General features: G+C 33.8%; 1 long non-coding RNA gene across 5 annotated transcripts; it reads left to right on the top strand.

Annotated features, from left to right (window-relative positions):
* Positions 1–267: 267 nt before the first annotated feature.
* LOC138349108 (uncharacterized) lies at positions 268–5,169 on the top strand. 5 transcript variants are annotated; one of them, XR_011221674.1, is made up of 8 exons: positions 268–542; positions 1,815–2,092; positions 2,552–2,804; positions 2,886–2,916; positions 3,290–3,637; positions 3,922–4,209; positions 4,496–4,674; positions 4,805–5,169. It is a non-coding gene; the product is annotated as an uncharacterized lncRNA (long non-coding RNA). The 5 variants fall into 5 exon arrangements; XR_011221673.1 differs by having other exon boundaries at positions 3,290–3,949; positions 4,064–4,191; XR_011221672.1 differs by having other exon boundaries at positions 3,290–3,949; positions 4,064–4,209.
* The last annotated feature ends 8,715 nt before the right edge of the window (positions 5,170–13,884 follow it).

The following is a 13,884-nucleotide window of genomic DNA, read 5'->3' as shown; positions in this document are numbered from 1 at the left end:
AAATATAATTATTTATAGCTGTAAAATATAAATTAATTAACTTTTATTATGTTAACAACTTTTAAGGATATTTCAGTTATTTTGATTTAAAAAACTGTTTATCAGCATTTATTTGCCAAACACATCAATAATTTTTTTTAAACTTCAACACTTTTATACAAACGCATAGCTGCTTAATTTAAAAATAAATTTCATTACTTTCAAAAGTAATTTTTTAAAGCTGCTTTTATTAATCCTATCCAAATGGGCCCTAATAGTTTGCTCTATGGTAGCGGTAGAAGAACTTGCCAGATCTCTCTCGTTCCTTCTTATACTCATCCATCGTCTCTATAGTCTTAAATTTTGCGTGGTGCTGCGATTTTAGAAGAACATCGTTACTGCACAAATGGGGATTTTTTTTAATCCTTTCCAAGATAATTTTTACTACGCCAGCTGTGCATCTATGGTTCCACCAGTGACCCAAATATTTTCATTTGTTGATTTGAACTCTATCCCTGCCTATTAGGAATTTGAATCTACTTCCAAAGTTTATGGAGAATCAGGTTGCTGCTGTTGTTGTTAGGATTTCATTTTTGTTGTGTTTTCGAGAAATGGGTTACCCATAATACTTTGCTTCCAAGGAAGAACATCTGGCTTTATTGACTCTGCTTCAGCTAGGGTTCCGATTTTTCTACAAATTTGTGCAATTTCTGAATGTTTTGCTCTTCCACAACCTCTTGTGATAATGTGTGTGTGGAAGAGGAATTGTTATCTGTGTGAATTTCTTTGGAGAATTTAAATGTTGAGTTAATTTTCTTCCAAAATTTTGATATGTTTTGATAAATTTATATATGATTTTCAGTAACTTCTGTTTCGACTAGTTTCTATATTTGTAGGATTGAAACTTAAATTAAGAACAATGTTATTTTAATTCTAGGTTTTGTCGTATCTATATAGTGTAATAGAGTTTTTTTTCCTTCTTATGAACTTTCCTGGAGAAGTTTTGTTACTCTTTTCTTTCACTAGTTTCTACATTTGCAGAATCGGAATTTAAATTAAGAATCAGTCGTTTTAATCCTAGGTTTGCTCGTTTCTATGTAGTGTAATAAAGTTTGTTTATTTCTTCTTATGAACCTTCGTTGAGGAGCTTTGTCACAAAGCATAGAGCAGCCAAAATGTGGCTAGCCCACATTAAAAAATGCTAAAATTGTTACTACTTTAGGACATTCTTTAGGACATTCAATAGTTAGTACTACAAGACATTCTTTAAATTTTTTTCATCGATTTATTTAGGGTTGAGATTATGGCATTCTGGTGTTCCTCGATTTTTTTTTCATTTATAGTATTCAGTTTAATGAGTTGCTGAAAACTTTAAAAAAGATAAGTTGTATTCTCCTTTCGCAATTCTTATTTTTGTGATAGCAAGGTTTGTTTAGTTTTACTCGAAAGACCAAGAGAGATAGTATGCACTTGTTTACTATAGTTGAAGAACATGTTATGTTTCTCTGCTCTATTCAATATTGTTATCTTGAAAGGTTTACTATCTTTTCAATCAGTTTTTTATCACAACTTACTATAATGGCTTTGAGCTAAAATTCTGCTAGTTGAATCAGTTAATCAACAAATGAGCGTGTTGTAACCCGAAAAGCTCATCTGAGCAAATTTGTACTAGACATCAGCTGAACGAAACACAAAAGTAATTTCTAGTAAAAGACGACAATATGGACCACCACAGAATAATCAAATTAGACTAGATTATACTTTTCTTTCAGTCGAGCATTCTCATTCATATATGGCTTATATGTGTGTGCAATTTCTTGGTTGTATGTATGCAGATGACACATTCAGAGCAAAAGAACTAAATTCCATGTTTGTCGATACAAAATCTGAACTGAAAGTTAGTCGGTTTAAAATATATAAAGAAATGTTGCCAGCTCAAATAGAGACATAACTATTACAGAGACGCGCAAGAAAACTCGACTCAACAAGATGACTTCTAGAAGTTTTTGCCTGCAAATTCGACCATTGACCTCTGATAGTAGTGGTGATCACTCAACATACAAGATACTCTATGATGAAATTGTACCAAAAGCATTAACTTAGATAACAACAAGTAAGAACTTGTATGCTTAACTTCTTTTGAAAAATAATTGTTTCTCTTCTATAATTCTATTTCAAAATATCACCTCAGGTTTTCCTGTAGTTGTACTATTCAAATTTCTAAAATTTGGTCTATTAATAAGCAAATGTTTCTCACATTAACTTCACAAAAACATTAGCCAAACAACTAAGAACTTCAATTTTCAGGTAATTTTATTGCATTAACAAGTAAAGGTATGTTATACAAACAAAAAATTCACCTCATGTTATAAACTTAGAATGTTGAAAAATGCAATCTTTTGTATGTAGACTTATAAATCGAATGTTGTGATCGTATCCACTTTACTGAACTGTTGTCTTTAACTTGTACTATTTGAGTGAAACAACTATATTTCTGATCAATTCTCAATTATTAAAGAATTCGATTCTTGTTTCTTTATTTTAAACATTGTATTTACTTATATGTTGACAGGTTTCTTGTCCCAACCAGGACATGCTTTCTATCTGTAGCGTTAACATCACAAGTGTTGTATGATCTCAAAAACTTCCAACTGCCTACTTCTCAAAACATGAAAAATTGAAAGTAGTTTGTTGCAGAAAATTGAGAAACTTGATGTCTCCATCACTTTCTAAAGGTCTTCTGAAACTCTGAAAACTAGAGATAGGAGATTGTCAATCAATGTAAGAAGGGATCACAAAATTTACTGTGTACCCAGTTTCTTGAGGTTGATAGCTCTGCCTTGCTTCAGATTTACTTTGTTTTTTCTGGGGTTTTGGATTCTAATTTTCTTGCTATAATAATGCAGCTTTGCAGTGGAGCTGAAGAGAATCCCACAGGTGCCTGTGCTAAGCTTGTTTTTGCACATATTGATGAATCTTTTGATGATGCTCCATTGCTTCCATTAGATTTCTCTTTCATTCCACTAGATTCTAAATCATTGAAGTGATGCCTATTTTTGTATCCTACAACTTCATGTATTTTGAATTTTGGCTGAAGGAGAAACTTCAAGATTTTAAGAGACAAACTTTTTCTGCGTTTCATCTTTTTGATAATTTTAGATTATTTATGGTTCTTTGAAAAGTATATTAGGATCTGAAGGTGCAATTATGTGTTTTAGAAGTCACCTAGCATTCGAATACTGTCATGGATATGTGGATTAGTTTCATTCTTTATTCTTACAGTGTAGTGCTGCTACTACTTATGATGCAGGATTCTCCTAGTGCTGCTCAGACTTCAGATTTAACTTCCAACTCTTGAAGCTAGAACTAGTGGGACACGACAAACTGGTGAAGTTGAAGGAAGAAATTACAACCATCATTTAGTCTTGACAATTGCATTCCAGTTTGTCTTTTAGAATAACTATCGAGAAAATGTCGCTTCTATGGCTCGCAAATATGTATGAAGCATTGTCGGGTATGTTCAAAGAGTTTCTATGGCTATGGCACTCTGTCGACTCTGCTCGCAGTTGACACCAAAATCATTCCCTGGCTCACCGTAAACTGTTACTTTGGTGAGATGGATTTGCAGGAGCTATAAGTATGGGTTCTAACTTCTAAGGTCATTGCAACAGTAATTTATAGTTATCTGAGTTTTGTACCACCAATTTGTGAATTTGTGATTCCTGATATATGCAGATAAATATTTTTGTTTTTGTAGCATAGTATAAATGAAAGGTTCTCCATTCATATCCAAAACTGAGGCCACTCTGATTCATTTGCACCCTTCTATTAAGATATGTCGAACGACCTATCCCTTTAATTTGCAACCTGATGTACTCATGGAACGCTTTTAACATTTTACCTAGTTTCTCTACCTCGTTTTACTAATTTAAGGTATTTCAGGAATCACACTGGTGGAGAAATGCTACAGGTGAATTCTCAAGCTGTCGGTGATGATGTTCTGAAACAACTATATCATCATACTAATTCAATAATGTGTTCCTCCATCAAAATGAATGTCAGTTTTGGCATGTTGTTGTTGCAGGATGAATTGAAGGCAGAACTTGAAGAATAAGTAGTACCTGCTTCAACCAGCAGCTACTGTTCTTGCTGCTCCAGTCCATGTTCCTGTAGGGAAGCAACCTACTCGGCCCTTTCCTTAGAACCGTACAGGTGAAGAAGATGAGCTTGGTGCGTTGCAAGCAGAATGGCTCTTTGAGCTAGTATGCCTATGATTTTTAACTATTAACTTACTGATTGGTGAAATGTGAGGTCCTGTGTTTGAAATATTCCACCAAAAAAGATGCAAACATTATTTGATATGAATAGTTGGAGTCGTTACTTCTATTTGCATATAGTGTATCTAGTAGTATTTACAATTATTTGGTCTTAGATTACTTGGATGAAAATGCCAGTATGCAATTGCTATATATGATCCTATATTGGTTTGTGATCGATCATATATATTTTTCTGCAGGCATTATCGCAGATAGCTTACATAAAGAAACTGTTCGTACACATGTCAGAAAATACTGAAAATGTTTTCACATTTCTCCTTGCTATGGAAACTCATTTTTGTTGTTGTAATCATTATAAAACATATGGATTGAGAACATTTGCAGGCTGCTTGGAATATATTGCAGCTATCATAAGCAGGTAACCAATGTACTCTATATTAAGTCTGCTTGGTTGCTTGCTCCGCCCTCTTTATGTTCTCTTTAACTGAAACTTGATTTACTAGCGAAAGAAAAATAATGAACTGATTGTGATTATGTTGTTCTTTCAGAAAATTATGAGAACTACTCCTCGAGCATAAGGGCTGAACTCAAAGGCGGGTGACTGATTAACTTATCAACCTCTTTAACAGAGTCATTTTTATAATGACAATAAAGAAAATGAAAAAAAGAACATGGTTACATTCTAATTTTTGATTTGTTGATCATGGTTTGATTCTATGTTTTACTTTTATATTGAATGTGTAGGAAAGTGTCAGCAATTCATTCGATTGACATAGATGATGAAATTTTTTGAACTATTATAGAAGTTCAAATATATTATGTTCGGTTTTGTGAAATTTATTGATAATACATAAATTATTGCTTTATAGGTATATGTTGTACAAGACAAATTGTTTTTTATTTAATGTTTATTGCAAAATATGTACATTTGAATTATTTATTAGTTAATTTAATGCATATTTAATGTGCAACAATATTCTCATGTTTTAATTAATAACTTTTGGCATCTAATATTTTATAGAAATAACATCGCAACTCTTCAAAGTGTTGCCAAAGGGATGCTAATTGTGTAGCTTATTAATTAGAAATTTTCATATGTATATTGGCAAAGACTACACTTACTTAAAAGTGTCACTGTAGATAAGCTAAAAAAGTCACGCTTTAGAAGTGTAGCCAATAAGAAGCAAAGGCTACACTTAAAAGTATAGTTGTAGGAGATAAGAAATGTTAATATAAGAGGTAATACAAAGCGTGATTTTTTCACATTTTAGGCCACACTTTTCAAGTGTAGCTGATAGGACAACACTTGGAAAGCGTGAACTAGAATCTAAGGTAACGTGACTTTAGGCAACCCCCAGAAAAGTGTAGCCTAAAGTAAAAATGTGGCCTTTGATCAAAGGCTACAATTTTGATAGTTTAGACCACACTTTCTAGTGTGGTTGAAGGCAAATGTTGAAGTGGTTACTTGAGAATAGGAGGAGTATTTTAGTCTTTTTCTTACCTTCACTTATTCTAAACACAAATTACACCTAGTCAAGGGTAATAAGAATCAGTTTCATTAAGCGTTTAGGGTTTAGAAAGAAGATTCAAGAGGAGAAAAAATTCAAAGTTTCAAGCATTCGTAAAAGAAATTCAAGATTTCGCCAAGAACTTACTTTTTTGAGTTATGTAAACTTTCATAGTGTTGTGTTTGTTCACCCAAACACCAATCATGAGTTTTTTTTGTGAACATATCCATAAATATTGAGCAATTTGATTTCTTCATGAGTTCTTGATAAGTGTTATGAGGTTTCCTTATCAATTAAGTTTTGATGTAAGATTCTATTGGAGTCAACTTCAAATGACTATATCTCTTAAAATATAAAAAGTTATATGACCCATAACCTATCAATTTGAAGGTATTTGAATCTACTTTCCAACACCATCAATTTCGCGTCTATCCAATTTCTGAGTATAAAGTTATGACTTTTTTAGTAATCTAATATAGTGTTCTTATGAATTAGCCGACGGAAAAACATTAAAAGGGTCATTTTTTTTACCTTCAAAAAAATCCTAAATGAATTTTTTGAATAATAAAAGGCTCAAAACAATAAGATTTTCATCTTTTAAATCATCATTCTCTTTTCTCTCTCAAACCTTAGAGCATAACCTTGAGGAAAAATCAAAGTAGAAGACTTCATTCAAGACTTTTTAAATTCTTTTAGAAGATTCTTCTTCAAGGTAAGTCTTTCTCCAAGAATTCCATTCTTTTCAACTCAAATTTCTCCATTCAATTATGAATCACCAATGAAAATCATAATTATTATTCATAGAGATTTCAAGAAACTAATTCAAGAATCTCAAGAAAGGTTTGATTGTCTACCATCAAACTAGAGTTTCAAGGCTTCTAATCAAGTTCTTTTTCAAGATTCTTCAAGAAACTTGTCTTCCAGGTATGTGAGGCTATCGTAGTGTTGGACTAGGTCATCCTCACACTCTACACTCTACCCATAGATTTGAGTATTTTTGAGGTAAGTTTATTTTGAGTTCTTGAATTTGTGATTTTTTAAGAATTTTATTCCTAAAAATTGAGTTTCTATATTATCATTGAGATCCTTGAGTTGATTATTTCATGTTTATAATTCATCATGTACCCTATTTTGAGTTTTGAATCTTGAAAAGATTTTCAAAATAACACTTGAGTTTTAAATTGAATTTTTGTTGAAGTTAAGATGAGTTTTTTTTCCAGAAACAGCTTAAAGGTTATATTTTATAAATACTTAAGTGTTTCTAATTCTATTTTATTCATCTATGTTGATTATTGGACTTGAAAGATGAGTTCATAAGTGCATGTTTTAAGAAGATAAACGCGTCTCATGTTTTGAAAAGTATATCAAATAATGTAAGATGTACATTCTTTGTAATGGGTGAATTGAGGACAAAATTATATTAATTATTTTCAGAGTAGTATCGAGCACCAAGTTAGATTAAAGTCTTTTATGATTTGGAATTCACATAGAACTACGTAACCCTCGTAGGATAAAATAACATTGATTCATCATGCAACTCCTCACTACCTCTGAGAATTCCAATTAGATGGATCCATAGTCACGATGTTATCCTATATATCGACAAAGTATAGGATGACCCTAGTAATGTGAGGCGAAATGTTTTATCATTGGTAGACTCATGGTAATGGTTCTCGATTAGAGAAACTCCCCAAAAGTAAAGTATATTATTTTTCATGTTGCTTTCATTATATATTTTATTGTAAGGCTTAAATAGTTTTCACTTTATGTTCATGTACTGATTTAGTTAAATTGCTTTCGGTCATTCAATTCTGTTATTTACTCAGCTATATTACATACTCATACATTCCATGTAATGATGTCATTCGACCTGCATCCTCTTATGATGCAGATAGTCTTCATGATTATCAACTGACGCTTCATTAAGATCAGTCTACACACCAGTTAGATTTTGTGAGCCGCCTTATATTTTAGAAGACTTCACAATTACTTTCCGGTTAGCAGTTTTCCCCACATCCTTTTGCAATAGTAGAGACTTCATAGATAGACAACATTGGAAAGTCTTTAGTTTTCAAATATTTTATTAAAATTTATATTTTATACTAAGTATATTCAACAAAGTTTTGAGATTCAATGAACTAATTTTCAAACATCTCTTTCAGTTTGATGCTTATGTATGGTCAAGTTAGTCTTACGCTTGTAGTCAGTCAGTATGAGGATTCTCTTGGGGATTAATAATAGTTCTTAAGTGCCGGTCATGTCTAGGGTGTAGGCTCGGATCAAAATATCCTCCCTTTGTTAGTGCTTTAAAAGCTTCTGCTGAACAAAACACTGCAACTTTTCATTTTCCAAGCCATAACAGAGGACAAGCAGCACCATCGTAGTTGCCTCAGCTCATTGGTTCAAAACCGTTTATTCGTTATATGCCTGAGCTTCCAGAGCTTGACAATCTCTTTTCACCAGAAGGTCCCATTTTCAAAGCACAAAAACAAGCATCTAGACTTTTTGGAGCAGATGAAACATGGTTCCTTGTTGGCGGTAATACATGTGGAATTCAGGGGGATATTGTTGAATTAATTTTATGTCTAACTATACCCCAAAAGTTATCTCAAAGGGAGGCGGATTACCAAACCTCATAAGAAGTCCACTCATCTCATTAATCACCAATGTTGGACTTTTAGCTTTTTAACATCCATTATGGGAACTTGTTCACCTGGAGATACTATTATTAATCTCCCACAAAATTTTCATATCTCAGTCGTATTTTCAATGGTATTGTCTGGTGTACTCCCGAAGTATATCGTCCCTGAATAAGATTTCATATGGGATGTTGCTGGTGGCATCACTCCATCACAGGAAAGTACAACAAAACAATTTCATTTCATCCATAGGAAATGACTACGAATTATGCATCTAATATAGCTATGATACTCAGTTAATGACTATTACTACTTAAGTATAGCAAAAAAAATACAAGTAAAGTTTCGTGGGTATTCATGCATCACTTTTTATAAGTTGATTTAGTGATTTTTAAAATTAAAATTAGATTTGACTAATTTAATATCTTAAGATTAAAATTTTGACTTTCAAAAACATTTGATCGATTTGATTAATCATGCAGAAGATTGCTCAACACTTTCATCAAACACTTCGCTTACAGATTGAAACAATTATAATTAAATTTGATCAAAGAGGATAAGACAAATCCATAAGATGAAAGAGTTACATACAGACAAAGAGATGAAGCATAGACGAATAAAATTGATGAAAATTATGAGAATCTTTTATGACGTCCTTGTCTATATTAAGTCTAGGCTAATACTAAAGCTCCACTTGATAAAAAAGCAGGTGAAAACTGATTAAACTGCCCATTGTTAGAATATATGCGTACACTTATCAGTCAATGGACCAGGTCCCTTGATACACAAACAGGAATGTAATAGAAAGTAAATGCAGCTTAACAACACAACAATTTTACGTGGAAACCTCCTTGCTTAAGGGAGTAAAACCACGACCTGTCTCACAGGATTTTCACAACAGTTTCACTAATCATCGTAAGCAAAAGTAAAAACAGTTACACAAATGTGAGAAAAAGTTTTTAATCTCACGATCAAGCATAACTCTATTGCTTGATAAGCCTAAGTAGAAGTTATTCTACCCACTAATCTATCACTCTAGACAACTTAAAATTTCAACATCCACCACAGTATTCCTTTATAGATTTAGGAACAGTTTACAATGTAAGACCAAAAGAATATATTCTACAACAACTACACGATATGCACCTGAGTTTTCGGCTGTTATAGAATAATTCTTCACTTTGATTTTCTATAGCCTTTGCAAGAGTTCTTGAGAGTACTTTTTCAAGTTGCAAAAACTAAAGAATAATGTTAAGAAAAGTTACATTGTATAGACAAGTCCCATTTCATTAAACTCTTGCCATTGGTTGGAAAGGTCTGACTTTTCTGACGCCATTGGGAAATGTGCATCCACTTTCTGTACCTTCTCCAGCTGGCAGTCAACGAGCTATTCATGTTGAGAACCTGGTACCTTTAGAAGGTCTATTCATGTTGAAAACCTGGTACCTTTACAAGGTCCCTGAGTTTGTCATATCATCAAAACTCATGTTATGAACCTGGTACCTTTACAAGGTTCCTGAGTTTGTCACATCATCAAAACTACAAATAACATTTTCCCCCTTTTTGATGATGACAAACAATACTCCAGATACCACTCAAGCTTCATAAGAAGTTCCCCCTGAATTACTTGTCCACTCTGTATTCCCCCTCACTGTATTCCTCTTCACAAACATGTCCAGCTACAACTTATCAGTTAAAATCCCCCCTTTTGGCATCATAAAAAAGAGATACAGTAAACCAATAGTATTAACAATAATATCAGAGAAGACCAAAGTTTTATAGCAATCAAACACAAAGGAAAGCGTTCACAAGAGATAATATCTAGAACACTACGGAAATAATATAAATAACATTTCAAGATAAACATTTAATACATTAATAGAAAACTGAGAATACAATGACAAAAAGATAAGCCACACATGGAAGACACAAAAAAAGATTGGAACAAATTAAGAAGGGGAAGGCTGACGAGAAAGGGACTGAATTATGAGAGTGAGTCTTTCAGTTGCAGCATCATTATCATTTATTACTTTTTCTTGCAAAGCAATAACCTTGGCCCTTAGCTCTGCATTTTCCCTTTCCAGGGTTTGAACCATAGAAGTACCAGGTCCCTCTATCTGTGCAGTGAGCAGCTCAGCTTTGAGAATAGCAATTTCAGTATCTTTTCCACTCAGTCGCATAGTTAATTCTTCAACTTCATGCTTGAGTTGGTCCTGGTCTTCTATGAGTTGAGCCATTTTGCTCTTGGGATTTCCTTTCCCTTCAATGCACTCACATTCAACCAGAGTATTTTCTAAAAAAGCTTGTTTCACTGTACCAACCTTGCCAATGCTAAATGGAATGTTAAAGTATTTGAATACTTCAGTGAGAAAGTATCCATATCCCATTCCATGTATTCCTTTCCGCTCAATGACAGTCTTGTACATATGTTCAAGCATGATTCCTGGAAGATTCAGAGGTTCGAATTTGCACAACAACTTCATCACATACAAATCAGGAGAAGTAGCGAGGTCCTCTTTTCAGTTCGAGGAAGTAGAGTTTTGTTGACAAACTCAAAGTCCAACTGATATTCACTTTTCATCACCTTCTTAAACACCCTTGCACGCTTTGTTGTGGGAAGCTTCGAGACCAATGCCACAAACTCAATTGAACATGTTTTCCTAATCACAGACCAGGTACCATCTCGAGGTACCTTAAGAATTTTCCCCAACAGAAACTCATCAAAATGCACTGCAATACATTCACTCTGGTATGGACACTTCCATCTTCCTAAAATTGAATGTTGTAGTGAAATTCACGCACTTCCTCTTCATGAAGAATGAGAGATTTTTTGTTGAAGAGATGCATCCATAACTGAATCTTCACCATGTCATGAAGAGAGTCCATTTCAGGAAGGTTGATTATTTCCATGTCAAAAACTCTCCCAGCTAGCATAGACAACTTTCTCAAATTGTCAACAGTTTCTTGTTTGTTGACCTCCTCTTCAACGTTTCTTTGGGTACCAGGTCCCTGTGACCTTTTCTTTTTTCCTTTAGAACTCTCCTTTGTGGATTTTGTTTTCTCAACCGTTTTTGTCTCTCTTAACTTTGTTTTTCCTGATTTCTTCTTCCTGTGCCTCTTTTTTGTCTCTTCAACAGACACCTCTATGACACCAGACTCAGACATTTTAAAATTTGACACTTTGAATGTTCTGGCACTCCTGATTTCTGCTGTAGACCTTGCACTAGCTTTCAAAGCATCAGCCAACAACTTTTTTGCATCAGATTTAGTAGTAGGTCTCCTTCTAGGCACTTCTTCCACCACCTTTTCTTTTCCCTTTCTTGATACAGTGACATCTCTCCTTTTAACCTTCCACTGAATAGATTCATCATCACTGGCTCAATCAGAGGAGTTTGAAGATGGATACCTCCCAAAGTCTGGAGTTTTATTAAAAATAGGTTGAGTCTCTTTGATCTCTTCACCTTGAAAAGGTTTATTTTGTTCGATCCTGAATTCCTCTCTCATCATAGCAAGACTTTCAATTACCAGCTCTTCACTTGCAGCAAGAATGTTTGACTCAGAAGATTTGTTTCTTGGAAAATCTCCTTCAAACAAAGCATCTGAAAGCATTTCATGATGAGGACCAGGTCCAGTAGGAACACTTGAGCTGTTCAGATCTATGGAGTGAAACGGATTTTTGAGAATATCTTGGGAAGAACTTGATGGAATATTAGACCTAGACCCTACTGCTGAAGGAGAATAGAAAGCAATAGGTTCAATCTCACTAAGGCCTGTAAGCATTTTCTTAGAGGTGGATGAAGGATCAGACATTTTGTTAAGAAGAAAAGATTAACAGTTTTGAAGAAAAAGAAAAAGGGATAAAACAAATTTAGTCTTTTCTCTTCTTCCCTTTTCTTTTATAGTGATGAAATATTGCAAGACGGATTAAGAATTAAAAAGGAAAGAAGAAGAGTTTAAAAAGAATTGAAACGGTGCCAGGTCCCTTGATTTGATGCGTCGCTTGAAAAGTAAGCGATGGGACTAACGGTCTGAATGACTGCTTACTGACACGTGGCTTTATCAACGTTCATTTTTTTCAGTTCAAAATTAATTTACAAATGCTAACCTTGGCTGGGACTAGGTCCCATAACACAACTTTATCATCATTCCTCAACTGTTCTAGCCATGTCTTTGCTTTGCTAGTCCTTCCTGAATTTATATATATTATTGACACAAAGGATACCTGCACTGCAAGTTTAGCAATCAAAGGAATTCAACTATTGAGTATCCAGAAATCAGTGCAAAGTCATCATGCCCAACTTCAACCTATTACTCTCAAATTGATCTTTGCTAAGAGCCTTGGTGAAGATATCTGCAATTTGTTCCTCCGTTGGACAATATGTAAGCACAATATTCCCCTTTTCAACATTATCTCTCAGAAAATGATGTCTAACATCAATGTGCTTAGTTCTCTTGTGTTGAAATGGATTCTTTCCCACACTAACTGCACTAGTATTGTCGCACATAAGGGGAATGACCTTGATGATTACACCAAAATCCTCTAATGTTGCTTAATCCATAACAATTGTGAACATCATGCAGCAGCTGCTACATATTCAGCTTCAGCTGTTGAAAAATCTACATAATTCTGTTTCTTAGTTCCCCAAGAAATGAGTAAAGATCCAAGGAAATGAGCCATTGCAGAAGTACTCTTTCTGTCAACTTGACAACCAACAAAATCAGCATTTGCAAAACCAACAAGATTAAAAGTGTCACCTACTGGATAGAAAAAGACCAGGTCCCCTATTTATACGCTCAAACTTACTTCACAAATAAGAAGTAAAGCGGTCGTGTCAAGTAAATAACCCAACTAGTAAGGTCGGGATCGTTCCCACGAGGAAAATAGTTTAGACTTTACTTCAATCTATTATTACTATTGTTCAGTCAATTACTTCCTTAGAAAGCATAAAATGATAAAAAGGGGGGTTTCTATTCCTAAATGAATGAAAATAACTAGCGAAATAAAAGGAGACAACTAACAGCTTCGAATGTTGGAGTTTATCAATTAATCAAAGTAAATAGGGTTTACGTGTTCCCTACAAGTTCATAACTTGATAAGTCTAACTATAACAATTCTTTCCTAGTATCTTGCATGCAAAGTGATAAGTTATTTATTTCTAAATCCTTGGTCCGGCATCTAGAAAATTTCACTCCGCACCTTGATCTGGCTACATGTGTTGCTATCATAACCCTTATTTTTACCTCATATTAAGCATCGTATTCGATATTTGACTAAGTTATTACCTCGTACCAATCAATACTAGCCTATTAGATAGTATACACTAAATCTATGTTGATAATTCTTTTCCTATTATGTACCTCCTTGGTACGGCAAGTAGCATTAAGGCGAGTTCTAACGTTGCCCATCCGTTAAAAAGACTTCTATGCGAAAGAATTATCAATACATGCAAGACACTATTCTAGAATTGTTATTTTAGTTAG

This window comes from Solanum lycopersicum, chromosome 6 (genome assembly GCF_036512215.1).
Source record: "Solanum lycopersicum chromosome 6, SLM_r2.1".
Taxonomy (NCBI): domain Eukaryota; kingdom Viridiplantae; phylum Streptophyta; class Magnoliopsida; order Solanales; family Solanaceae; genus Solanum; species Solanum lycopersicum.
Note: the sequence above shows the minus strand (reverse complement) of the source record. Positions and strands in the feature narration are given on the sequence as shown.